This window comes from Grammomys surdaster, unplaced genomic scaffold (genome assembly GCF_004785775.1).
Source record: "Grammomys surdaster isolate TR1022 unplaced genomic scaffold, NIH_TR_1.0 125950, whole genome shotgun sequence".
In the NCBI taxonomy this organism is placed as follows: domain Eukaryota; kingdom Metazoa; phylum Chordata; class Mammalia; order Rodentia; family Muridae; genus Grammomys; species Grammomys surdaster.
Window position 1 is genome coordinate 112,121 of NW_021620771.1, and position 26,483 is coordinate 138,603.

The window sequence follows — 26,483 nt, forward strand, 5'->3', positions numbered from 1 at the left end:
AGGGAGAGGGAGAGGGAGAGGGAGAGGGAGAGACCCTGACTACTTGTAATAATGGATCTCTCTTTGTTGCACAAATCAACCTCCAACTCCTGGGATCAAGGGTTAGAGATTCTCCTGCCTCACCTCACCTTCTGGAGCTGCTGAGACTTCAAATAGGTGCTGCCACTATGCTGAGCTGTCAACTGGGGTTTCTATTAGTGATAAAACACATGACCAAAAGCAACTTTAGCAGGAAAGGAAACACTTCAGCTTACACTTCCACATCAGAGTCCATCACTGAAGGAAGTCAGGGCAGGAACCTGGAGGCAGGACTGACGCTGAAAACGGTAAAGGATTGCTGCTTACTGGCTCGCTCCTCCACTCCGATCATCCCATTAGGCCTACACAGGCCTAATACCCACTGTGTGCCGTCCCTGGGCAGGTGGTCCTGAGTCGTAAGAGAAAGCAGGGTGAGCAAGTCACGAACAATCAACCATTAGTTTAAAAGCTGCCCCACTAGCTTGCCTGTAGGCTAATCTGGCAGGCTCACTTTCTCAATTGAGGTTCTCTCTTCCCAAATCATTGTAGCTTGTATCACACTGACAAAGGGGTGGGAGGTTGTTACAGAATATAATGTGGCAGTGGCAGGAGTCAGGGTACCTGGTGGACCCATGACAAGGTGTGTCCCCCTGAGAAATCACGCTATGTGCCAGATCTAATATAAAGGAGGTTTATTGTGGGGAAAGGGAAGGGAGCAGGAACCTGGAGAAGAGGTAGAGGTAGATAGAATTATGAGGGCAGAGAAAGCAGGGGTAGAGAAGGACAGAAAGAGAGAGAAGCTGGCCTGGAATATGTAGGAACAGGATGGTGGGTAGAGAGGGTGGGGTATATATAGGGGTATTTAAGAACACATCCTCTTATATGCTGCAGTACCGGGCTCGAACCTGGCAGGCAATGGCTGCTGGTGATGACAAAAACTGTTGCTAGTTCGCTATTGGGAGGAGCCTAATGGAATTGTCTGTAAGCCAACAGGGGTGCTCAGTTATCTCATTTAATCCTCTGGTACAAAGACAGTTTTCAGACAGGGTCACACTAATAGCCCAGGCTGGAAGCTCGTGACTTCCACGGCTCTGTCTCAGTAGTTACCAGGTGTGCAACACCACAGCCAGTTCCATCATTTGTTTATTACGAGAAAACTCCCCTGCTAACATGTCTTCACAGCCCCAAACCAGCATTCAGGCTCCTCACCACCCTTACCCTCTCTTTCCTCTCTCAGCCTAGCCACAGCTGGCCGTATCAGGCTAGAAACCTGGCTATGGAACCTCACCCTATCAGGTTAGGAAAAACACCTCGAGATTCTGTCCTGTGGCCTGGGTGGGGACCAGCATTCTAGTTGGGCTGGTTCAATCACTTTGGCTAAGGGATGAACCCAGGAGCCATGCTAAAGAGATGAGCAGAATAATTAGTTCTTTAATGAGATACTGTACTTTTCCTTCCCAGAATCCCCACCCCTAGTTCAGAAGCTGAAGGGCCACAGACGCAGAGCATTGTGAGTTATTCAGAAATGTGAAATGTTTGTTTTTCTTCTCTTTTCTGAGCATGTCCCCCATACCTCACCCCACTTAATCCCCCCAGCATTTTAGACTTCCTTGCTCTTTCTCCAGAGTTTTCCTCCCTGCCTTGTGGCTTCTTATTGGGCACATAGCTGACCTCCAATCCAGCTTCCTTGGCATGGCCTTTCCCCTTCTTCTCCTCTGCTGGGCAGTAGCTGAAGTTTGTAGTTAGGGTGCCCTGCTGTTTTTCCTTTAGATGCTAATAAAAATGAGCTGCTTCCATTTGAATCCATTGGTTAATGAGACTAAGAACTCCCCCAAGGGGACCCCCAATCTCCCCTATATCACCAGCATCTACAAAGTACATGTTGACTTTGATTGCCTGGTTAGAGAAAAAGTCATTAGTTTGTGGTCTGTGGCTTTCTTAGGTGGCCCTTGCCATAGGGAGTTTCTGGAAACACAAGACATTTCCTTTCCACCACTATGATAAACTGCCCTAAGAGCCCTTGTACCCCCATAGGGCAGTGGTAGGATCTTGGGAGTCTATGCATATCATTTGACTTACATAGGGCTTGGTACCTTCCTTCCCTCCTGTGGTGGTTTGTATAGGTTTGGACCCCAGAGACTAGTGTGTTTGAATGCTTGGCCCAAGGGAAGTGACACTACTAGTAGGTGTGGCCTTGTTGGAGTGGGTGTGGCCTTGTTGGAGGAAGTGTGTCATTGTAGAGGTGGGCTTTGAGGTTTCATATGCTTAAGCTACCTCCAGTGTGGAGTCCAGTCTCCTTCTGATGCCTGTAGTCAAAACTCTCAGTTCCTCTAGCACCATGTCTGTCTGGAGGCTGCCATGCTTCCTACCAATGATAATAAAGGACTAAACCTCTGAAACTGTAAGCCAACCCCAATGAAATATTTTCCTTTATAAGTGTTGCTGTGGGGGAGTGGAGAACTGGAGAGATGGCTCAGTGGTTAAGAGCACTGGCTGCTCTTCCAGAGGACCTGGGTTCAAATCCCATCACCCATGGCAAAACACCACAAAGATAGGTAGATAGATAGATAGATAGATAGATAGATAGATAGATAGATAGTGTTGCTATAGTCATGGTGTCTCTTTATAGCAATAAAATCCTAACTAAGACACTCCCTTTGGCCAACCTCTGACTTGGTCTCTCCATCTCTCTACCACAGTGCAGTGGGCTGAGAGAATCTCTCTCACACACACAGACACACAGTCTCTGTCTCTCTGTCTCTCTGTCTCTCTGTCTCTCTGTCTCTCTCTCTCTCTCTCTCTCTCTCACTCTCGCTCTTGCTCGCTCATTCACTCCTGATAAGTTTAAGGTTCCCAAGCTGGGTGGTGCCTGCACATGCTCTGGGCTAAGTTTCCTTTCCCCTCCTTGGCTCCTTCGAGCCTGTGTACATACTCCACTTGGTACTGATTCAGAAAAATACAATGTTTTGTCATGTCTTTCCCTCCAAGCATATCCCTCTCCTTCTGAGAGCCTTCCATATGGGCATCCTCACAAAAGCCTGGTCTGCAATCTGCCACGTAGTGGTGCTCCCTCTGTCCTATACACAGCACACCTGTCTGTGATGGAAAAAGCAGGAAACAGTGTCAAGAGGAGCAGCCTGGCCCTGTGGAAAGGACCTGGTCACCTCCTGATACAGTCGTCCATGGAGCAGGAGCACCGCTCACCTGGTCCCTTGCCTGGGAAAATGGTACAGAAAGACACATGTCTGTAACTCTTGGGAAGCAGAAACAGATGGATCACTTTGAGTTTGAGGCCAGACTGGGTGACATAGTGAGTGCCAGGCCAGCCAGGGCCACAGAACTTTCTTAAAAGCAAAAGAAAACATTAAAAATGGGTACAGACTCAGGAGACTCGGGAGAAACTGAGAAACTAATTGATGATTATCTGGGCAGGATGGCCTTTACTGTCCTCTTTTGCTTGACCAAAAAACAAACACAAAATTTATGCTAATCTTAGCACTCGGAAGGCCTACGCAGAAGGATTGCTGTTAAGTTCAAGATCGGTTTGGGCTACAGAGTTCTAAAGAGACTAGATTGGTTGTGTGTGTGTGTGTGTGTGTGTGTGTGTGTGTATGTGTGTTGTATATATACATAGATGTGTGTATATGTGTGTGTGGTTTGTGTGAGGTATATATGTGTACATGTATGTGTGTGTGTTTGTGAGTATCCATGCACATGTATGTGTATGAACGTGTGGAGGGTAGAGTCTGCTGTCAGGTGTTTTTCTTAATCACTCTCTTCTGTGTTTTGTGGGACAGAGTCTCTCACTGAATGTAGAAATCACAATTGAGCCAGACTGGCTGGTCAGCATGCCCCAGGGATCCTCCTGCCTTAGTGCTTGGGTTCCAGGCATCTATATAATCCCGTGTATAGAGCCATACCTGACTTTGTACGGGCACTGGGACAGAATTCAGATCTTTGTGTTTCCTACTTGTAAACATTTCACTGACAAGCCGTCTCTCTCCCTGGGCTCCTGGAGTGCTGTTTTTGAGAGCAGCTATCACTGTGTAGGCCCGCAGGCTGATCTGGAACTGGCTTTGTACTCAGAAGGCCTTGAACTCAAAATGCTCCTGGGTCAGCAACATGCACTAAGCTCACAGGCAGACCTACAAGACTGCAGCTTGCTACAGCACAGCTCCCAAGCTCATCTGAGGGGTCAGCTCGGAACTGCCACGGCTAGGCAGAGTGCTGGAGTAAGCTGAGTACTCAGTGTTTACAGAGTTAAAAAAGGGAGGAGGGAGGGAGGCAAACCAAGATCCACACTTGTGGACACCTCTCTCTAAGCAACTTTCTGAAGCCCGTTCTTATTTTCTCCATTTGCCTTCCATGACAGTGAGAACCTTGGCCCTAGCTGGGAGTTTTCTAAGAAACTAGGTACGGCTTCATGCCTGTGTTCCCCCCATTTGGGAGGCAAGGCAGGGGGAGTTCTGAAAGTTCAAGGCTAGTGTTTACCAAAAAGCAAGATTCTGTCTCAAAGACATAACAACAACAAACCAACAGGGGGCTGGCAAAATGGCTCATGGGTAAAGGTGCTTGCTTCCGAGGCTTACGACCTCGGTTTGAAGGGGAGAACCCACTCTCAAAGGTGCTCTTAACACTGGGCCTGGGGAGTTTATGCCTTTAATCATTGCTGAAGCAGGTGAAGCCAAGGCAGAAACTCAAGGTAGGAACCAGGAGCAGAATCTGTAGTAGAGACCATGGAGGAATGCTGCTTACTGGCTTGCTCAGCTACTTCTCATATATGAGCCAGGCCCACTTGCCTAGGGGATGGCACTGCCCACAGTGGGCTCAGCTCATCCACATCAACTGACAATTAAGAAAATGACCACAGACATGCCCTAGCCAATGGAAATAATTCCTCAATGGGGTTCCCATGTCCCTCTGTGTAGGTTTGTGTCAAGTTGACAAAAACTGTGACAGCAAATAATCTTAAAGGAATCTAGAGGCTATCAATAAAGGGACAGAGTATTGCATTTGCCATCTGGAGGCTAAGGAGAAAGGAACTCAATCACAGTATGGAAAAACTAGCCTAGGCCAGCTAGGGTGGGTGACTGCAATCCTAATACTCTGGAGGCTGAAACAGGAGGATAGAGACCTCAAGGCCAGCCTGGACTACATAGCAAGACCCCATCTCAAGCCAGCTAACCAGCCAACTAACCAATTCCAAATACTTGAAAAATCCCATGAGAAACCTTCACCCACATCTTCCAACCCAGAGTTAAAGCATGGGAGGCTGGAGTTTCATTGCTTTTTGACCTTGTGCAAGGGAACCTGTCTGGAGACCTATGTGCCAGGAAAAGGCTTAGCCTTTGGACCTTGGACAAACTGGGACAGAGGGAAACTGATATCTGGAAGACATATTGTTCTCCAGCCAACACAGGTTTCGTAATTCTCTGGAGTCATGACCCAATCCTCACTGGCCCAGATCAAATCAGCCTCTTTTAATTTAGTCTCCCTTTTGAAACAGTCTGGATGTGAGCCAATGTGTCACATGGCTAAGTCACTCTACTCAATCTCTACCAATAAGCTCCAGAGATTGAAAGCCTCTGGACTCAGCATGAACTCGATTAATGCTAAATGACTTGGAGGCACCTGTGGGACTCAGATAAGGGGAACATTGAACTGTCACCCCATTGCTAACTGAACTATCACCCCAGTGATAGGTGATAGGGGACAGTATGCTTACTTACCATGTACGAGGCTCTCCGTTAAAGTTCTAGCTCAGGAAAACATTGATGAAATGCTGGGCAGTGGTGGCTCAGGCCTTTAATCTCAGAGGCAGAGGCAAGTTGATTTCTGAGTTTAAGGCCAGCCTGGTCTACAGAGTGAGTTCTAGGACAGCTAGGGAAACTCTGTCTTGAAAAAAACAAAAACAGGGAAAGAAAGAAAGAAAGAAAGAAAGAAAGAAAGAAAGAAAGAAAGAAAGAAAGAAAGAAAGAGAAAGAAAGAGCGGGCAAAGCAAAGGAAAGGAAACAAAAGAGCCTTGCTTAGCTAGGTGTGGTATCTCACATTTGTAATCCCAACACTCTGGAGTCAGAGATACGTGGATCTCTATAAAGTGAAGGCCAGGCTGGACTACAAAGTGAATTCCTGGCCAGCCAGGGCTACATAAGTGATACCCTGTCTCAAAAAGGAGTCAGCTAAGGCTATAGAGACAGCTCAGTAGTTAAGAGCTCTGGCTATTTTTCCAGAAGACCTAGTTTTGGTTGCCAGCACCTAAATGGTGGCCATCATCTTTAATTCCAGTTTCAAAGGATCCAGCACCCTCTATTGGCCTCCTCAGGCACTGCATACGTACACATAGTATAGAAACATGCATCGAGTCAAACACTCATATACATAAAATAAAACAAACAAACAAACAAACAAGCAGAAGTTCAGCTTTAAACATCCAGTCTGTTTTGGTTCTTGTCTAAGGACACCTTTTACTTCACTTGTATTTTAGCTGACTGGCAAGCCGGGGTCTGACTTTGAGAAGAGGAATGAGGAGAGGCAGGCTACTTTAACAATAGGCTACCACTAGGATCTGCATTAGCATATTTTATTTTCTTATTCCCTTTAGATAAACTGTTATGGGTTATGTGTCACAAGCAGTTGCTGAGATACAGCCTTCCACAAACCACAGATCTTCACTGTGACTTGTTCCTTGTAGCAAGAATCACAAGCTCTTCCTGGTTACCAAAACTCAGCCAGTGGTGACAGTGGATTTCTTTCTTCCTGAAAGCATGGCAGGGGTTAGGACAATGGCTCGAGTGTGTGAGCATGTGTGGGCCCTCGTGTGCACACACACATGTGTGGGCACGTCCCCTCACCCCCTTTATGGGTAGTCAAGATTACAGGTCTGAAGAAAGCAAGCTGTCTGTCTGTCCTGGTGGAACTGTGTAGTCTGTTCTGAGAGTATGGCAGTTTTAGAATAGACTCTACCTAACCAGTGAGGCAGGGAATTAAAATCCCCAAACCCAACACTCACTGAGGTAGGAATTTTGCCATGAGCTTCATGCCAATGTAGCCTATAGTTTGAGAGCCACCCCCCCAAAGAGACCTGAAAAAAGAGGGTGGGGTGTAGCTTCTTGTGGAGTGTTTGCCTAGCCTTGGGTTCAGCACCCAATATCAGATAAATGACGAGGTATGGTAACACATAACATCCCAGCACTTGGGAGGCAGAAGCAGCAGGACTCAACTACACGGTGAGTTCTGAGGTAGGGGTGGGGAGGGGCAGAGGGTAGAACTGGGCTTTTCAGGTTCCCTGGACTCCTTACTTTGGGACAGGAAGTCTTCACCATGGAAGAGCTATGTCAACCCTTCCTCTTCCGTGGGTTTGATTATAACAGAGGCCATTTCTGTTTTCACTGTACACAGTTGAATATTGAATGTTGAATGTCCTCCCAGAGGCCTGTATTTAGTTGAGACTTTGCCCCAGAGAGTGGTTCTATTGGGAATATTGGGACCTTTAGGAGGTGGGGACTTGTGGGACTCTCAGGTCACTGGCAGTGTACTCAAAGAGGATGTTGTGGGACCCCAGCCTTTCTCTTCATTGAGTTCTTGAAGCATTTTTATTGCCCCTCCGTCTTTTTTGAGACAGGGTCTATCTGCCTATCTCTGGCTGGCCTGGAATTTACTGTTGGCCTTAAACTCACAGAAACCCTCCTTCCTGTCTTCTGAGTACTGAGATTAAAGGCATGTACTACAATGCTCAGCCATTACGCCCCCCACCCCCATCTTTTCAAGTTTGAGTAATTTACTCAAATGATTCAGAGATCTTGGGGTCAGGGTCCCTGTTGATGTGTTTTTTAAAATGGCAGTGGTAGGCCCATGTTGAGTCGCTCCCCTGAGGAATCACCACCAACTGGCCTAGTATAAAAGGAAGTTTTATTGGGGGAAGGGAAGGGAGCCTGGAAAAGGGGTAGAGGCAGGAAAAGGAGAGGGACAGAGGGACAAAGAAAGAGGAGAGAGGAAGAGAAGCGGCTGACCAGGAACACATGGGGAAGAGAGAGGGAGAATAGGAGACGGAGAGACAGAGAGATGGGTGGATGGGTGGATGGATAGGTAGATAGGAGAGAGAGGAGGGAGAGGAGGGAAAAGAGAGAGAGAACGAGAGAGAGATCTGGGGTAGCAGAGCAGTTCTTGTACAAACAGGTTGGCTTGCATCTGGCAGACAACTACACAAGCTGTTGCTAGGTAGTTGTTGGGCGTGGCCTTGAGGGATGGCCAACACCTGAAGCCTCGGCTACCCTGGAACTTGCTTTCTTTCTTCCTTCCTTTCCCCTAGCGCTGGGTTTATAAACGCTATGCCTTGCTCTCCAGGCCCTGCCTCATTTTCTAATGCTCCCCGGCCTTAAGCTAAGTAGTTTGTTCTACCAGTTGTTTGCCATTATCACCGTCCAGCTCCTCACCAGGGGCCCAAACAGTGGCTCAGCCAATCATGGATTAAAACCTCAAAGACTATAAACTCAAAGAAAAATGTCCTGTTTGTTAGACTCTCAGAAGGCAGCATTTCTCCTCAATAGCCCCAGCCTAGGCCTACTCCCTCACCCATTTGAAAAGGCTTATTAAATATTAAGTTCTTACTTCCATTGCATCAGGATTTTAAAAAAAAATTTGTTAATGTATATTTTATAATCTATAATAAATACATAATATTAACATATAATAATGAACCCTGTTTTCAGTATGGAGCCAGTGTTGTGTTCCTAGTAACATTTCTGAAGCCAGTCTCACCGAGTCTGAAAGGTCAGGTCATCCTGGTGGCCTTTGCTCTGAGGCTGTGACTTTGGAGGGACGTGCTCATTCTATTTACCCCGTGTGTAATTCATTAGCCTTAACGTTGGGACAGTATAGGTTTACCTTAGATTCGACCATGCTCTTGGTTGGTGTTTTGCATATGGAGACCGAGTCTCACCCTGGAACCCAGCCTGGCCTCCCTTCTGCTCAGTTTGTTTTTAAAGGATTATTTTAATTTTCTGTGCATGAATGTTTTGCCTGTGTGGATGGATGTGCACCACATGCATGTCGGTGTCTACAGAAGCCTCGAGTTACAGTTCTGAGCATCTCTCCAGCTTCCTCTCCCCCCCTCCCCCCCCCACCCCCACCCCGGAGCTCACAGAGGTCCTCCGGTCTCCACCTCCTGAGTGCTGGGTTTAACTTTTCTTGCTTTTTGAGGTAGGGTCTTATGTAGCCCAGACTGTTCTCAAGCTCCCTATAAAGTCAAAGATGACCTTGAGCTGGGATCCCTTTGTCCCGTGTCCCCCCCACCCCCACCCGTGCTGGGATCGCAGGCATGTGGGCCACCAAGCTGTTTGTGTCGTGCTGGGGGATCGAGTTTCTTTGTAGCTTTAGCACTGGGAAATGTGAGCCCTTTGCCTGTCCTACTTTCTCACGACTGTTTTGGTCAGTTCCAATCCTTTCTCATTGGACTTTTAGTATCAGTTTGTTAATTTACACCAGCAAAGGCTCACGTGCAGGTGCGCCAGTGCCTGCGCCTGCGCGGACACCAGCGGAGGTCAGGCATCCTTCTCCATCACTTTCCATCTTAACTCCTTGAGAAGGGCTTTCACTGAACCTGCAGCAAAGCTTCACCCATCCTCCTGTTTCCCCTCCACAGCATTGGTGTTACAGGTGTTCAGGAAACGCTGTAGGTTTTCTTTCATGGGTGCTGGGGATTTGAACTCAGATCCTTGTGCTTGTGCAGCAAGTGTTCCTACTTGCTAAGCCGTGTTGTCAGCCCAAATCTTTAATGTCCTGAACTCACTAGGAAGCCAAGGATGATCCTGAATTTCTGACCCTCCTGCTTCTACCTCTTGAATGCTAGGATTACAGGTGTGGGGTATTCTGCTTGCTTTATGTGGTGCTGGAAATGGAACTCCGGGCTTTGTCTATACTGAGTAAACACTCTCCCGACTGAACTATATCGCTAGTCTGTAGATTTTTAATTTATACTGAAACACTCATTGAAATAGCTGTCCTTTACAAGGCCCTGTGCCTTCTCTGACATGGTTATGTTATTGCATCAGCACCAGCTTGTGCCTGACATAGAGCAAGCACCCTCAATTTAAAGAACCACCATAAAATGTGCTCAGGCAAGAAATAGAACATCACTAGTCTCAGGATCCATATAGCCCACTTTCTGATCAGTGCCCTCCAATTCATTCATCATTTTCTCCCTCCTCCTTTTCCTTCTCCCTCTCCCTTTTTCTCAGGGTAGGCTAGCCTGGACCCCATTACGAAGCCTAGGGTGGCCTCAGGCTCCTGGCGATCCTCTTGCCTCAGTCTCTGGAATTACAAGTGCGGGCCACCAGGCCACCAGGCCACCGGGCAGGGTTTCCGAGGGATAAACAATAGAGAATGAATAAGGAGAAATGTCCTGGGAATTAAATCAGAATTCAGTCTGTGTTGCTCGTTGACAATAAGTAAAAACCAGGAATGGAAACTTTAAACTGTACTTTATTCAGAGAGCTGGCAATCTGGGAGTGAAGTCTGCCTTCCCCCAAACCATCACCCGGTATCGTATTTTACATGGAATCAGAACGAGGGCAATAAATCTGTCCAAAGGTCAGCCTCCTCTCTCTGGCCAGGCAGTTGGCCTTGCCACTGAGATTCCACTCTTCTCTCCTAACCATCTGTTTGGTTGCAGAAGGTTCAGCACACTAAAGCCACCCCGTTTTGCATTCCTCCTGAGCCTCCGTTTGCATTCCTCTAGATGACACCTCGTTTGAAAGTTAACCTGGAACAAACAAACAAACCATTAGCAGAGGGTCCATGTTGGGTTACTACCAATGTATGCGTTTGGAATATTTCCTGCAAAAAGCATGAATGTGCTTTTACCGTACAGAATATAAAATGCTCCATTTTTTCCTTTCATCAAAAGTGGTAAATAGTTGGTTTGGCTGAAAGATAACACTTGGTACATGCTGAAATCAAAATAAATTCTTGGAATGACATATTAAGAACCGGTCCCTTGCAAGAGCAACAAGTTTTCTTGACCACTGAGCCATCCCTACTAATTTTTAACCTATGTTAAGTTAAAAAAAAACACCAAATTCTTTGGGAGCTCTCAAAGTCTAAATTCCCTTAAGCTGAACTCCAAGGCCCTCCACAATCTGTCCCTAATATGACATTCCCAGCATTCACATAATAGTTACAAGCATCTGTAACCCTTAGTTACAGGAGACCCAACAGGCACACATGATGCACATACATGCATGCAAACAAAATATTCATATGCACAGAGTAAGTAAATAGATTTTAAAAAAAAAGTTTGTATTGACAGTAGTATATAGAGCACATTTGAATGATGGGGAGACTGGTGGCAGGCAGACCTACTGGGGACTTACTGCAGTCATTCACAAAGGTACCTTAGCATGTAACAGTGGTAAGGAATGAGGGTCTCAGAGCTGTTGAAATGCCCAACGTTTAATCACAGATGAAGCTGGGGGTGAGAGATGATGCGCAGACAGGTGTCTGACACACCGTCCAGAGCAGAGCTGTTCTCTAGTGAAGCACCATTGCAAATGCCTAGAGGTTTGCTGACGCCCCTGACTGAGTCACATGCTACCTATAAAGTGCCAGCTAATTACCCTGTAGAGTCAGCAGCTGCCTTTGATCTGAACCTGGATGTGATGGCTAATCTTGGTTGTCAACCTGACTACATCTGGAATCAACTGAAACCCAAGCTTCTGGGCAATCCTGTGAGGGAGTTTTTCCTGATCACATTATTGGAAGCAGGCAGACAAACCCTCTAGAAGGTGGCACCTTCTGGTGGCAGCCCAGATAAAATGTCATGGAAGAAGGGAACCCTGCTCTTTGCCTGCTGCCCTTGCTCTTGCTGGCAAGTCCATCTGTCCTGCTGCTCCCGCCTTCCTTCACGGACATTAGAGCTGACTTCTTTGGGATTCCAATACAGACTGAAGATCACAGCTCTCCACGAATCCTCCAGTCCTCCAGCACCAGATTGGACTGCTGAGCCAGCCAGCCTCATAGACAGAACAACTACTGCATTCTTGGTCTTTCTAGTGTGAGACAGCCATTGCTGGACTGCTGGAACATTATCCTGTAAGCCAATCCTGTATATAATGGACATATGTAATATAAATGGATATATAAAAATATGTGTCTATATAAATATATAAATGGTTATTTATAAATATATATAAATGGTTATTTATAAATATATATAAATGGTTACTTATAAATATATATATATCTCCTTTCTATCTCTGTTCCCTTAGGGACCCCTGACCAATGCATTGGACTTGAAAGCATATCAGGGAAGTTTAGAAAGTAATAAGAAAGCAGGGCTGTAGAGACGGCTCAGGCTCAGCAGTTAGCATGAAGTGCTCTTGCAGAGGATCTGAGCTGGTTCCTAACTCCAGCTTCCAGAGGTTCCAATGACTCTGGATTCTGAGAGCACCTGCACTCGTGTGCAAGCATCCCACACTGACATCACACACACAACTAAACTTGTTTTTTAAAATCTAAATAAATTAATAAACCAGGGAAACCAGTGCAAAGCAGATCACTCCCTTTAAAAGTGTAAATAGTTGCTCTTAACTTCAGTCAAGGTAAATGTAAACTTTTTTTGCTTTCATTGTGAGCAAGATTTTCAAAAATTATTGGTCTGGATGTTTAATCCAAGTTTCTTTCTTTTTTTGTTAAAGAAGATGATTTTATTATTTTTAATTATGTGTCTCTGTGTGGATTTGTGTATGTGACTGCAGTTCCTGCAAAGGTCAGAAGGGACTGCCTCACCTGGCATTGGAGTTCCTGTGGCCGTGGGCTGACTGACTTGGGTCTTGGAAACCAAATTCTGGTTCTTTGCATGAGCACATCTGTTCTTAACTGCTGAGCCATCTCTCTAGAGCCCCTAAGTGTGTTAAGAGTGTAATCACCAGTTCTTGTCTAGTTCTGTGTTGACATAGCAACCCTCATGGTCTGGTCTGTGTGGTTTTCACATTATTGTATATGGTCTAAGGTTGTTCTCATAGGTAGCCTGTGTGTTAGGCCTCCTTTCTCAAGTTGGGATTTCATTTCTTTTGCTTTCTTGTTGGTTTGCTTTCTTTTTGTGGTGGGAATTGAACTCAGAGGCTTGCACACACTAGGTGAGCACAGTACCAGCTGCTGCTGCTACTTCCTCTTCTTCTTCCTCCTTCTCTTCTTTTTTTCTTCCTCTTCCTCCTCTTCTTTTTCTGTTTTTTTTTTTTTTTTTTTTTTTTGAGACACAGCTTTTCTGTGTAGCCTTAGCCATCCTGGAACTTTCTCTGTAGACAAGGCTGGTCTTGAACTCAGCGATCTATCTGCCTCCTGAGTGCTTGATTAACGGGGTGCACCAGCACTGCCCTGCTAGGCCTTTTTCTTCTTTTACACGGTTTTCAGGGAATAGACTTTGGTCTGTGTGTTTGTGTGGCTAGTGCTTTCACCCACCGAGCCATTTTCCTGGCCCAATTTTGAAACTTTTGACTGAATTCCTAAAAACAGTTTTTTTTTCTTTCATTTATTTCACCAAACACTAAAATAATCTGAGAGACATTTTATTTGACTTGGTTGGATCTTATTTTATTTGAGACAGAATTTGGTTATGGAGCTCTGGCTGGCTTCAGATTCCCAATCCCAGGGCTGGGGATGTTTGTTTTGTTTTGTTTTGTTTTGTTTTGTTTTGTTTTGTTTTGTTTTGTGACAAGGTCTGTTCTAGTTCTGTTGATTAATTTCAACTTGATTCAATCCAGAGTCTTCTGAAAGGACAATTTAATCTCAGCACTTGGGAAACAGAGTCAGGTAGCTCTCCAAGTATGAGGCCAGCCTAGAGTGAGTTCTAGGACAGCCAGGGCTACACAGAGAAACCCAGGCCCCTGCCTCGAGAACAAAAGAGAAAGCACCAGTGTGCAGCAGCCAGCAAGCAGCATGCTTCCATGGTTTTTGCTTCAAGTTCTTGTTTGAGTTTCTCCTCTGAATTTCCTGGAAGTGGAAGCCAAATAAATCCTTGTTGCTTTTATTTCCTCCCCTAAGTTGCTTTTGGTTGGAATGTTTTATCAAAGCGACAGAAAGAAAATAGAGCACAGTCTTTTTAGGTAGTTCAACAATCCTTCTGCCCCTACATCCTGAGTTAACTGCGCTAACCAGCCCAATGGAAACCACTTTATTTTTGAATCAAAATCTCACTATGTAGCCCTGGGCTGGCCCAGAACTTGCTGTGTAGACTAGAATGACCTCCACTTCACAGAGTTCTGCCTGCCTCTGCCTCTGAGGGCATCACGGTGTCTGGTTCTTAAATTGGCATTTTCAAAACTTTTATTTGCATTTGCTTTATGCTGAATTTACCCTTGTGCTCTGAATTTTAGTTTCTTCAGTTTCTTCTGGGATGTCTTTTTCTTCTACAGCTTTCGAATCTGGCTTTGGAATAGACTGCTCTTTTTAGTGAGAATCATCTCAGTGTGTCAAGAGGACCCAGGTATGGGTCGACCTGAACATGAGCTCTGTAAGTGTGTCGATGCCTCTTGAGGGGTTTGTTTGCTTGGACATTTGATGATTGGAGAATCTGTGTCTAAGCCCTCAAGCTCAGCACTACTCTCTGCATACTGAAGCTTGTACTGTAAAAATTCAGCACTCTTTTTGAGCCACTGATCCTGTGCCAAATTTCATCATTTGGTTTCCAGCTTCATCGGTATCCTGCCAAAATGATATACACTGCTTCCTTACAGTGATATCTTTCAAATACATGGCTTTTCAGATAGTGTGTACCCTGAAGGTCTGGGCAGCTTCATTGACATTCTTAAAGTGAGCATGAATATCTGAACTTCTTGTTTTATATGACTTCACAGGGTTTTCTGAGAGTAGCGAGAACCATTCTCACAGGTCAACCTCAAACTGCTGACAGTCAGAGGGAATCAACATTTCTTTTTGTTTATTTGTTTTTTGTTTTGTTTTGTTTTGTTTTTCTGTTTTTCAAGACAAGGTTTCTCTGTGTAGCCCTGGCTGTCCTGGAACTCACTCTGTACACCAGGCTGGCCTCAAACTCAGAGAAATCTGTCTCCCTTTGCCTCCAAAGTGTTGGGACCAAAGGCGTGCCCCTATAGACCCAGTGGGAATCAACATTCTTTTTCTTTCTTTTTAATTTATTCTTGTCTCATATATTACATCCCAACCACAGTCTCTCCTCTCTCCTCGCCCCTCCCGGCCCCTCTTCCCATCTCCCCCAGATCCATTCCTCCTTTATTTCCCTTCAGAAAAGGGCAGGCCTCCTGGGGATATCAACTAAACATGGCATATCAAGTTAAGACAGGCCCAGGCACATCCTCTCATATGAAGATGGGACAAGACAATCCAGTAGGAGGAAAAGGGCCCCAAAAGCAGGCAAAAGAGTCAGATATAGCCCATCAGTTGCTAGATTTTGTCTTTCTTGATGATGATTATGCTAGGCTCCAGCAGTTTGAGGTTGACCTGTGAGAATGGTTCTCGCTACTCTCAGAAAACCCTGTGAAGTCATATAAAACAAGAAGTTCAGATATTCACGCTCACTTTAAGAATATCAATGAAGCTGCCCAGACCTTCAGGGTACACACTATCTGGAAAGCCATGTATTTGAAAAATATCACTGTAAGGAAGCAGTGTATATCATAGCCTCTGAGTATAGCAGAGTATCATTTGGAATCATTTCATTGACTTCCCCCCCCCCCCCCAGGTTGTGTTTGATTCTATCCTAGAACTCTGTCTGGGCTATCCAGACACTTGCTCCTGGTCCTCCAGGCAGTGTCAGGGGTGGGCTCCCTCTCATGGTATGGGTCTCAACTTGATCACTGAACATTGGTTGGCCACTCCCACAAGTTCTGTGCCACCTTTACCCCAGCACATCTTGCAGACAGGACAAATTGTAGGTCAAAGGTTTTGTGGCTAGACTGATGTCCCAATCTCTCCACTGGAAGCCTTGCCTGGTTCAAGTTCTGGATCCCCCATTTCTAGGAATCTTTGCTATATTCCTCCTGGGAGTTTCCATTGCACTAGGTTTCAACTTCACCCCAGTACTCTCTCCCTCCATCCCCCCCCCAACCTTACCCCCTGCAACCTGATCTTTCCTGTTCCCATCCCCACTCACCCCTAGTTCACCCTCAATATCTTTTCTGTTTCCCCTTCCCGGTGAGATTCATGACTCCCCCTTAATCTTCCTTGTTACTTAGCCTCTCTGGGTCTGTTTGTAGCACGATTATCCGGTACTTTATAGCTAATATCCACTTATGAGTGAGTACCTACCATGTTTATCTTTCTGTATCTGACTTACCTTACTCAGGATGATTTTTTTCTAGTTCTAGCAATCTGTCTGCAAACATCATGATATTATTATTTTTTTAAAAACAACTGAGTAAGGCTCTATTGTGTAAGTGTACTATATATATTTCTTTATCAATTCTTCAGTTGAGAAATATCTAGATTGTTTCCAGTTTCTGTTATATAAAGCTATTATGAACATAGTTGAGCAAATGCCCTTGTGGTAGGATATATCGTCTTTTGGGTATATGCTCAGGAATGGTATAGGTTTTGAAGTAGATTGTGAAATCAACATTCTTTTATATTTTATTTTTTTAAATTTAATATATGAGTATACTGCAGCTGTCTTCAGACACACACCAGAAGAGTGCATCAGATCCCATTACAAGTGGTTGTGAGCTACCATGTGGTTGCTGGGAATTGAACTCAGGACCTCTGGAAGAGCAGTCAGTGCTCTTAACCACTGAGCCATCTCCCCAGCCTAGAATCAACATTCTTAATAAGCACTCCAGATGTTGCTTTTGTACATAAGTGACTGAGAACCTGGGCTGGTTGTGGTGGTGTATGCTTGTAATCCCTGGACTCAGAAGCCAGAAGCATGGGGATCCTTATAAACTTGAGGCCACCTGACCTACACAGTGAATTCCATGCCAGCTAGGGCTACATAGGGAGAGCCTATCTCAAAAATAACTAATTAATAAAGAATTCCAATCTACCATCTATTGTCTTTATTTACATGGGAAGAAGAAAGAAGAAAACACAGCCCAGGGATGGAGAGATGGCTCAGTGGTTAAGAGCATATACTGCCCTTCCAGAGGACCTGAGTCCAGTTCTCAGCACCCACACGTCAGGATGGAGGGTGGGGTCTGATGCCTCTGGCTCCCAAGGGCAACAGTGTTAGTGTATACATTGTCCCTGAAGCACAGCAGTTCTTGAAAGGTTCTTGACTTGGCCACCAGCCCCATGGCCCACTCTTCTCTCAGTGTACTGGACCAACTTGTTTGCATAAAGGTAAAAACTTCTTGTATAGACATTTTTCCAAGTACTGAGACTGGAATAATAGAAGAGCATCTTTGTCTTCTAACCTAGTGGCCCTTGCCAGACATCCAGGAAAGTCTATGAATTTGGTCAAGATCATAGTGTGTCAAACTTGAGCAGGGATTAAAGGCATGGTACCACCTTTGTCTCTTCTTTTGCTAGCTCTGTGATTCTGGGGAAATGACTTGCTTGTGCTTCACTTTCTTTATTTGTAAAATGGGGATTAAAAAAAAAACCACAGTTAGTTAAGAGGCACCATAGCATAAACCTGTAATCTTAACACTTGAGAAGCTGAGATGGATGGATTATTATGAGTTTGAGGTGAGCCTGGGTTCTAATGTGAGTGCTGGCCCAGTCAAGACAACAGGATGGCATCTAAACAAACAAACAAACAATGAAAACAATGATAATCAGTTATCTGCCTTTTGGGGCACATAGAAGTGGGGGTAATGTTAGTCCTCTACCTACTGTGTATGGCAGCCTGCAGCATCCAGCCAGAACCACAAAAGCAATTGTCATCAAAATAACAACTTGAGGGTCACTCTCTGTGTGCCAGGGCTACTCAGTCATAGGCAGGCAAGTGTGCAGACAGGAAAGGTTGTGGGGAGCAGGAGCGGGGAAGGAAGTGTGGCAACCCCATGAAGGCAGAGGTTATGGGCACTGTGCCTGCCAGCCGGGAAAGCTCTGACTCATAAGAGGCCCTGGTGTGGCCGTGTGTGTCTATTGGGTGGGGAAGGGTGCGGTCCCCATGAAACTTGGCATTTGTCCCTGCACAAATGTCTCTGACAGGACTGGGTTTGTGGAACTGTAAAAAATAGATATGTTAAACCAAAAAAAAAAAAAAAAGTGTGACTTGGGGCTTGAACCCAGGGCTAAATGCATCTAGGCAAGTGCTCTACCATGGTGTTCCATCCCCAGCCTCAAATCTTGAGACCAAGCTCCCTGGAGTCAAAAAGTTTAAGCCATTTCAGAGACTAACTTGGAAAAGGACCAAATCCTGGGCCAGGTTTGCAAGTGGCTGGCCAAAGCAGCAGCAAGATGTCTGGGCAGCAGCTAGAGATACCCCAAGCCTTTCTTCTGCTCTCTTACGCTGCATTCTCTCCCTCGTTTCTTCTTTCTGTTCCTCATTTATTCGAGGTCTGTTTGTGGTACACTGGCACAGCTACACCTGGCTAGTAACACGCAAGCCATAGGAATTACTATTTTGCAGTGCTGGTGGCAGAACCTATGGCCTTGGGGAGATTCCCACTAAGCCACTCCTACACCCTTGATATATGACCTTATTAAACAGAGTTCAAGAAGGGATGACTTCTGAACTGCTTACTTTTTCTGTAGGAATTATGGCTTTTGCTTTTGCTTCTTATCTAAGCCAACAGAAAAGCAAAAGTCATCAGAGAACCAGCTATGAGGACTTCCCTGGCCCCAGAGCCCTGCAATGGGAGATCATTTAGTCTTTGAACTTGGTTCCAGATCAGTTCTGTTTTCTCTCAGCAAAAGCCTGCCAGTTCTTGGTTTCCACTTCTGCAAATAGACCTGTCACCAGACTGCACAGGTGCAGGAACGAGAACTTGGTAGTTTGAGGAAAGAATTCTTGTCCAGTTATCCTATGGATGTGGGTTTCAGCCTAGTTGAGAGATGCACGTCTGGATTCCAACACTTGAAAGCTGAAGCAGAAGAATTGTCATTTGTGAGTTTGAGGCCAATCTAGAGTATATGGCAAGATCCTAATGCCCGACACAGTGTACAACAAAAAATCCCAACATGGGGCTGGAGAGATGGCTTAGTGGTTAAGGACACTGACTGCTCTTCCAGAGGTCCTGAGTTCAATTCCCAGTAACCACATGGTGGCTTACAACCATCTGTAATGGGATCTGATGCCCTCTTCTGTTGTGGCTGGAGGCAGCTACAGTGTACTCATCTATATAAATAAGTAAATCTTTAAAAAATCCAAATCTGAAATCTCAAATAAACAAGCAACCCCCAACAACCCCTCTAAAAAACCAAAATCGAACTTGTGCCCAAATTCTGTTTTAGCTGTACACTACCTTTAAGCAACTTCTAGGTAGAGCCCCCTCTTGATATGGGTTTTACATTTTAGCCCAACAGTAGCTAGGCACAGTGGCTGATGCCTGCAACACCAGCACTCGACTGGTAGAGGCAAGAGCAGTTTAGGGCAAACCCGCATCACATAATTGCGTTCAAGAGCAACACAGAGAACTCAGCACAATAAGTACAGCGTTCCCTCACCACTATCCCACCTCCACCCCCTAGTATTTTGTGTGGGTGAAGATTAAGCAGTAGTGGAAAACACATATTGACTTTTTCCAATAATGAAAACAACAACAACAACAACAACAACAACAACACTGATAGCCTTATTTTGAAAGGGTCTTACTCTGTAGCTCAGGCTGGCCTAGAACTCATGGTAGAAACTGCCTCAGTTTTCCCAAGTGCAGGGATAGTGATAACAAAAAATCAGTGAGTGCTTGGGAGAGAAGTCCCTGGCTTACGCAGGGGCGTGTTTTATTGAATGCAAGGCATATACCTCAGCGAAGCCTTTTTATGGCTGTATTGTTCCATTTTGTTTTTAAGATTCTTTTAAAAACTACATTTGTCTTTGTGTGTCTGCATATATGTGTATGTGTATATGTATATGCACAGTGAGCATGTGTAGAGGTCAAAGGTCAACTTGCCAGTCTGTTTTTCCCTACCATCCCATCCCATGAGTCCCGGGGATTGGATTCAGCTTGTCAGGCCTAGTGGCAAATGCCTTTACCCAGTAACCCATCTCTCTAGTTCCATTTTTGAGATTAAAAAAAAAAAACCAAAACCCAAAAAACAAAAAACAAAAAACAGGGTCTCTTTTTGTAGTCTTGGCTATTTTGGAACTCGCTCTGTACACTGGCCTCAAACTCAGAGAACTGCCTGCCTCTGCCTCCCGAGTGCTGGGGTTAAAGGAGTGTGCTGCCACCATGCCTGGCTAATTTTTGAGATTTTTGAGACAGGTCTCAATGTGTATCCCAGGTAAGCCTTAAACCTGATATGTAGACATGCTGGCTTTGAATTCCAGAATTTCTTCCTAAACCATTTCACTCTGGAATTACAGACGTATCTGATGCATAAAGCTTTTCCTTTCCTTTTAGTGATAAAAATAGAGGTAGTTTATTAAGAAAAGTGTTTAAAGGTACTTCAGAGGATGGAAGTGGGATAAGGAAGCAGGAGCAGAGATACTCAAATGCCGATTTTAGCCGGGTGTGGTGATACTTCTTTAATCCCAGCCTTGGGAGGCAGAGACAAGAGGGTCCCTGTGACTTCAAGGCCAGACTGGTCTGCACAGTGAGTTCCAGGACAGCCAGGGAGAGACCCTTGTCTCAAAACAGAGTTGATTTTATAAATTGCAAAGGGTTAATGAAGCTTCTGTGTGTAGGTCTTCAAGTGTTACTAAATGTTAAAACATTTTGTCATTCACTTAGTCTCTTTCATAGGAAAAAAACTGGAAACCACAGATAAATGTTTCCTTCTCGTCCGTTTTCACACCCGTTTTCCATCCCTTCCCACTGGCAAATGTCCTCATAAAGTTGTCTGGGTCCTTTGTGTCTGTCTAATAAGTGTGTTTGGGCACGAAGCTCAGTGGTAGAATACACATGGGGCCCTGGGGTTGCCCAAGAATGACAATAAAAGCTGCATGCACTCATAGGCACGTTTGCTGTTTGAGGGAGTTGCACTGGCCATGCTTAGGCAATGAGTCAGTCAGCGGCATCCAGCAATAATGTTCTGTCTTACGAGCCTTCCCCAGGGCTACACTAACTACCTGTGTTTGAGGAGCTGCTAATGCTATTTATATAATTATGAGTGTGTTTATACTGAGCTTAATTCTCGGTTTTCAACGTTGGGGCAACTTGGCACAAATGGGAATTTGTTATGTTATGACATTTTTACAAGTGTTTAAAGACGCACTGCTTGTAAACCTTCAAATCCAAAATCAACGTGCTTTTAAGAGGTGTAGATATTTGACTGATAGCAGTGTGACTGCAAGCATCACGGAGTACACTTCTTGTGTGCGTGTCTGGAATTGTGTGTATCAGTGTGTGTATAGGGTGGGGTCTGGTATGTATACCTCAGAGGCCAACACTGAGTGTCTTCTTCATTAGCTTTCTTATTTTTGAGGCAAGGTCTGTCCCTGAATTTGAAACTCACTGGTTTGGCCAGCAAATCCCAGGGACTAATTTTGGTTTCCAACAGCAGAATAAATTTTCCTATTAAATATAGCAAATGTGGGGCTGGAGAGATGGCTCAGTGGTCAAGAGCACTTAGTATTGTTCTTCCAGAGGACCTGGGTTCAATTCTCTGCACTCAATGACAGATTCTCTTGTGCTGAGATTACAGGTATGTGCCTTGCTGGCATTTTTACATATATGTGTTTGAGGTCAGAACTTAGGTTCTCATGTTTGCACACTAAGCATTTAATGACCAAGCCATCTCTACAGTCCGAAGACATAATAATATTCATCTGGAATAGATTCAATAACAGATGTTTTCAAATCAGTTAGCACCACGGCAGTCCTAGTTAATTGGCAGACTTGACAATTTTATTTATGTATGAGGCATTGTCACAGGGACTGATGTGGTATTTTTTACCTCTTAAAATTATTTATTACTTTGTGCACACCCGTTTGCCACAGTGCTTGTGTGGATGGTGAAAGATAACTTTTGAAAGTCAGCACTTTCCTTCAGTCATGTGGGTTCTAGGATTGAATCTGGGTGGACCCTTTCTTGTGAGCCATCTTGTGTGGTCCCTAGGATTTGCTTTTCAACTGTTGCCGTGTGTGTGTGTGTGTGTGTGTGTGTGTGTGTGTGTGTGTGTAATAGCCCACATTTTATATTGTCTAGATTTTACACAGCCTCCCCTCTGGACTTCTCTCAGCTTCCCTGCTTCTCAGGACTTCTTAAACCTTTTGTACTCTGCTGTGACCTCTCAGTCCTTTACAGCTTTAACCATGGCTATTGTGAGTAGTGGAAACACTGGGCAAACTGCTGCCTCTGGAGCCTCCATACCTTGAGAATTCGTAGCTATTCAAGGAATTCTGACACATGGAAAGGTATGTGTTTGCCTATGTTTCTGACACAGCACACTCAGGGCATTATTATTATCATTGGCATGGTTTTCCTATATAACTCAGACTGGCCTTAGCCTCCCTAGTCCTAGAAATGTAGGTATGTATTTCTATGCCCTGCTTGTAATTTTAAGCCACAGATACAGGTTTCTCAAGACTATACTAATTTTGGTTTCCAAGCAAAATAATTTTTTTCCATTAATTATAGCAGTTGTGGGGCTGCAGAGATGGTTCAGTGGTCAAGAGGACCTGGGTTCAATTTTCAGCACCCTCATGAGGGATTCAGTCCTCTGTAGGCACTGTATACACATAGTACACAGACATACATGCAGGCACAACACCCCCATACAAAAAATAAAAAGATCTGAAAAAAAGCAATTTGTTCTGGGCAGAAAACAACTTTTCTTCGTAGGAGAAACACTGAAACCAATTTCAAACTGGAGTTTAACTTAACAGTAGTGTATAGAATTTTCATTTTATTTTGAATTAGGAGTTGCCTTACCATTTGCTTATGGCTTTTGAATTTTAGATACATCTTCCATTTTCATTGACTATTGACTTGACTTTTACAATGGTGGCTACATTCATTCTATGAGCAAGTTCATTGTCATTATGCCAGCAACGTGTCAACCTGTCATTGAAGCTTCAGCTGGATTATGAATATTACTCAATATAATGTCCTCCCGTCAACAAGTTACAGAGATGACTATATCAAACTGGCTGTAGAGTTGGTCATGGTGACTGGTATAGGGTAGGGCGGAAGGAAATGTCTTTTGTTGTTGTAGGAGATGTAGGAGATTTTTCTGTGGAAAAATTTAATGTCTTTAAGAATGGAGACTCTGGGCATGTGAGCTGGTTCAGCATGTAAAGGTACTCAACACCAAGCCTGATGATCTGACTTTAACTCTCAGACCCACATAATGGAAAGAGAGAACAGATTCCATATAGCTATTTTCTACTATGGCATCCAAATCCTATGAGAGAAGGAGGGAGAGACGGAGGGAGGGAGAGGGAGAGAGGGAGAGAGGGAAAGAGAGAGAGAGACAGAGACAGAGAGAGAGAGAGAGAGAGAGAGAGAGAGAGAGAGAGAGAGAGAGTGAGCTGGGATGTAGCAAAGTAGTAGGAGGCTTGCCTATGCATCCACAGGGTCCTAAATTCAGTCTTGAGTGCTGCAAAAACAGACAAACAAACACACACAAAGGAAGAGAGATTTTGATTCTGAAGATCCATAGCTGATGTGGGGAGATACTAAATATTGCTGAGTTCTCTGTGATGTGTGAATAGCTAATCAGAAGACAACCCATGAAAATCAATAAGGGCATAACCAGGGAAAGAGATCTGAAAAAAAAAATCTGCTTTGAGACATTTGATGGTGCCATTTAGGTAAGGATAAGGGTGAAGTCAGTATGGCAATGGGACTCAGGAATGTCCCTTGAGGGTAGGGAGAGTAGCAAAGATCCTTATTAGCTGAGAAGGTGTGAGCATTTTGAGGAAATAAGGTGGTTTGTTTCATCATTATAGAAGCATCAGAAATTGCATGTAGTGATTGACAATGAGATCACTTCAAGAGGCCAAGGTGAGAGAGGTAAGAGGGGAAATGGCGTGTTCTCTCAAAAACTGTTCCTAGAGTCAGAATCTCTGCTCAAAGAAGAGTCTTTAAAAGAAAGTTCTGCAGGAAAGATTTGATAGGGGGTTTGGTTTCCTTTTGTTGAATCAGGGTCTCATTTTATCCCTGGCTGACCTGGAACTCATCTTGTGGCCCACGTTGGCCATGAACTCACTGCAGTCATCCTACGCCAGCTTCCCAAAAGCCAGGAGTTAAGGTATGAGCCCCCTATACCTGGTAAGATGTGAGCTCTTCGAAGACATTTTTTTTTTTTTGGATTGGTCTATCTTAAGTCTATCTTCCTTAGGGAGATACTGTTTATTCATCCTGAAAAAAAATTCTCATTTTTGCCCTATTTATTATGGACCTTTTTTTCCCTCTTAAGTTGGTGATGGAATTGAGATCTTTGGAGTGCTATATAAAGTGGATCTAGCTTTACCACTGAGCTGTATCTCCAGCTTTGGGTCAAATTTATAATCCTCAAATGCCTACATTTGTTTTCTGATGTGAAAGGTAAAATTGTCTTCCTCAGTCTTAGTATCCAAGCCTCTCTCTCTCTCTCTCTCTCTCTCTCTCTCTCTCTCTCTCTCTCTCTCTCTTCCCTCCCTCCCTCCCTCCCTCCCTCCCTCCCTCCCTCCCTCCCTCCCTCCCTCCCTCCCTCTCTTTCTTTTTTTCCCCCTGAGACATGGTTTTACACTCTGTATAGCTAAGTCTGGCCTGGAACTCGCTATGTGATCAGGCTGACCTGGTACATGCAAGATCTCGCTTTAACCTCTCTAGTGCTTTTCCCCTGTTGAGTTTTCCATGTCTGCTTCCCTCCAACCCCTCAATATCAGATTTTAGCTTTTTGGCTTTGAGACCTATTGTGGTCCAAAGGCAAGGACAATAAGCTGTGGGTACAGGCTTTCACTAAGGTCCAAACTAAAGCTTCTGAGTTTGCTTTGATGTGTGTTAAGTTTTGAACTAAAGAGTGTAAAAGATAGATTCCCATTACAACTGAACACGAAGAAACCATTTTTTTCTCTGCACACCAGGTCCTTGTCTGGTTCCTATTAAGGCTGGCTTCAATGGGAAAGCTCACTCTTAGCAAATCACTCCCTCTGGGTAAACAGACACAATGCTTAAGTCGTTTGTAATCGACCATTATATTAAGACCATTGAAAAATCATTTTGAATATCTTGTAGAATTAGTAGGGCATAAATCATCATACGTTAATACGGTAATAAAAACAAGCCCTACTGTTTGAGGAAGAGTTGACTAACGCTTTCGGAATTCCGAAACCTTCACAAGGCGACGCTTAGCATTATGTTGGCCGCTGACACAAACACACGCTCCATCCGGAGTCATTAAACCGTGGCGGCCCACTCCCTTCTCTGATCTCTTCAGAAAACGTCGAGGAAGCTGGGTGAGCGCAACTAAGGCACTTTGCCCGCACTGTTTACATTGTGGACCCGGCCGAACTACAACTCCCAAAATGCATCGTGGTCCTAAAGCCTTCAGAGGTGAGGCTTCCGGTTTAGGCCAGCGCGGCTGCGCACGGGGTGTGGTCTTACTGGCTCGTCCCGCCTCGTGCGATGCGCGTCACGGCTACGCGCGGGCGCGGAGGCGGGGAGACGCGGCGGCGGCGGTCGCGGCGGCGCGAGCACAGTCCCGACGCGGTTCCGCGGTGGCGGCGGCGGCGGCGGTGGCGGCTCCAGCGAGCGGCCCCCTCCCTCCGCGCCCCCCTCTCCCCTCCCCGAGGCGCTGCTTCCCGAGGCGCCCGAGCCGCGCGGTGAGGCGGCGGCCAACTCGGGTGAGGGGCTGTGGCTCGAGCGCGGCTTCCCGGGCTCAGCAGATTGCCCGGGTCGGAAGGAGGTGAGGGCTGAGGGACAGGTGTCCCCGGCGCGGGCCGGGAGCGCGCGCCTGGCCGGCTCCGAGCTTGGCCGGAACTCTGACCTGCGGCCGCGCGCCTGGTGCGGGGCCCGAGCAGCGGCCGGGGGGAGGGGGGCTGGGGCCGCGCTCCGTGCAGCTGCGGTCGCGGGCGCCCGCTGCCCTGTCCCCGCCGCGGGGCGGAGAGTCCGAAGCCCCTCGCTCCGACTCTCTTCGGTTTCGGGGCCGGTACCCCCGCGATGGCCCGAGACTGGGATCCTCCCGCCCCGACTCTTAGTTGGTGTCTTCTGTCACTTCTAGGGATTTCTCTCTCTGGCAGGCTTGCTTCGGATGGGTTGTGTTCAGCGCGACTTTTCCAACCACTGGGATGGGAAGGTTGCCCTCACCTTTCCTTAGGTGGCGCTTCAGGCAGTCACTGCGGGATAGTTCTTGGGCCCAGTTGTGAGCCCCTTTGGGTTTTTATTAGGGAATTGCTGGTAACGGCTATAAAATAAGTTTTGAGGGGTCCAAGGGAGGGAGCGTTGGACCATACAGCGGATGCGTCTCT

The 26,483-nt window shown here is 45.5% G+C and overlaps 1 protein-coding gene across 4 annotated transcripts in view; it reads left to right on the forward strand.

Annotated features, from left to right (window-relative positions):
- Adipor2 (adiponectin receptor 2) overlaps window positions 1-26,483 on the forward strand; it is a 67,917-nt gene that overhangs the window by 1,732 nt on the left and 39,702 nt on the right. The window contains exon 2 of one of the 4 annotated variants that reach the window (XM_028753477.1): window positions 11,957-12,105. The exons of 1 other annotated variant lie outside the window; for it this stretch is intronic. The gene's annotated coding sequence lies outside the window, so the exon portion shown is untranslated. Of the gene's footprint in view, window positions 1-11,956; window positions 12,106-24,177; window positions 24,284-25,665; window positions 25,922-26,483 lie in introns of those variants that run through there. 2 more of the 4 variants (XM_028753478.1, XM_028753476.1) reach the window with 2 other exon arrangements.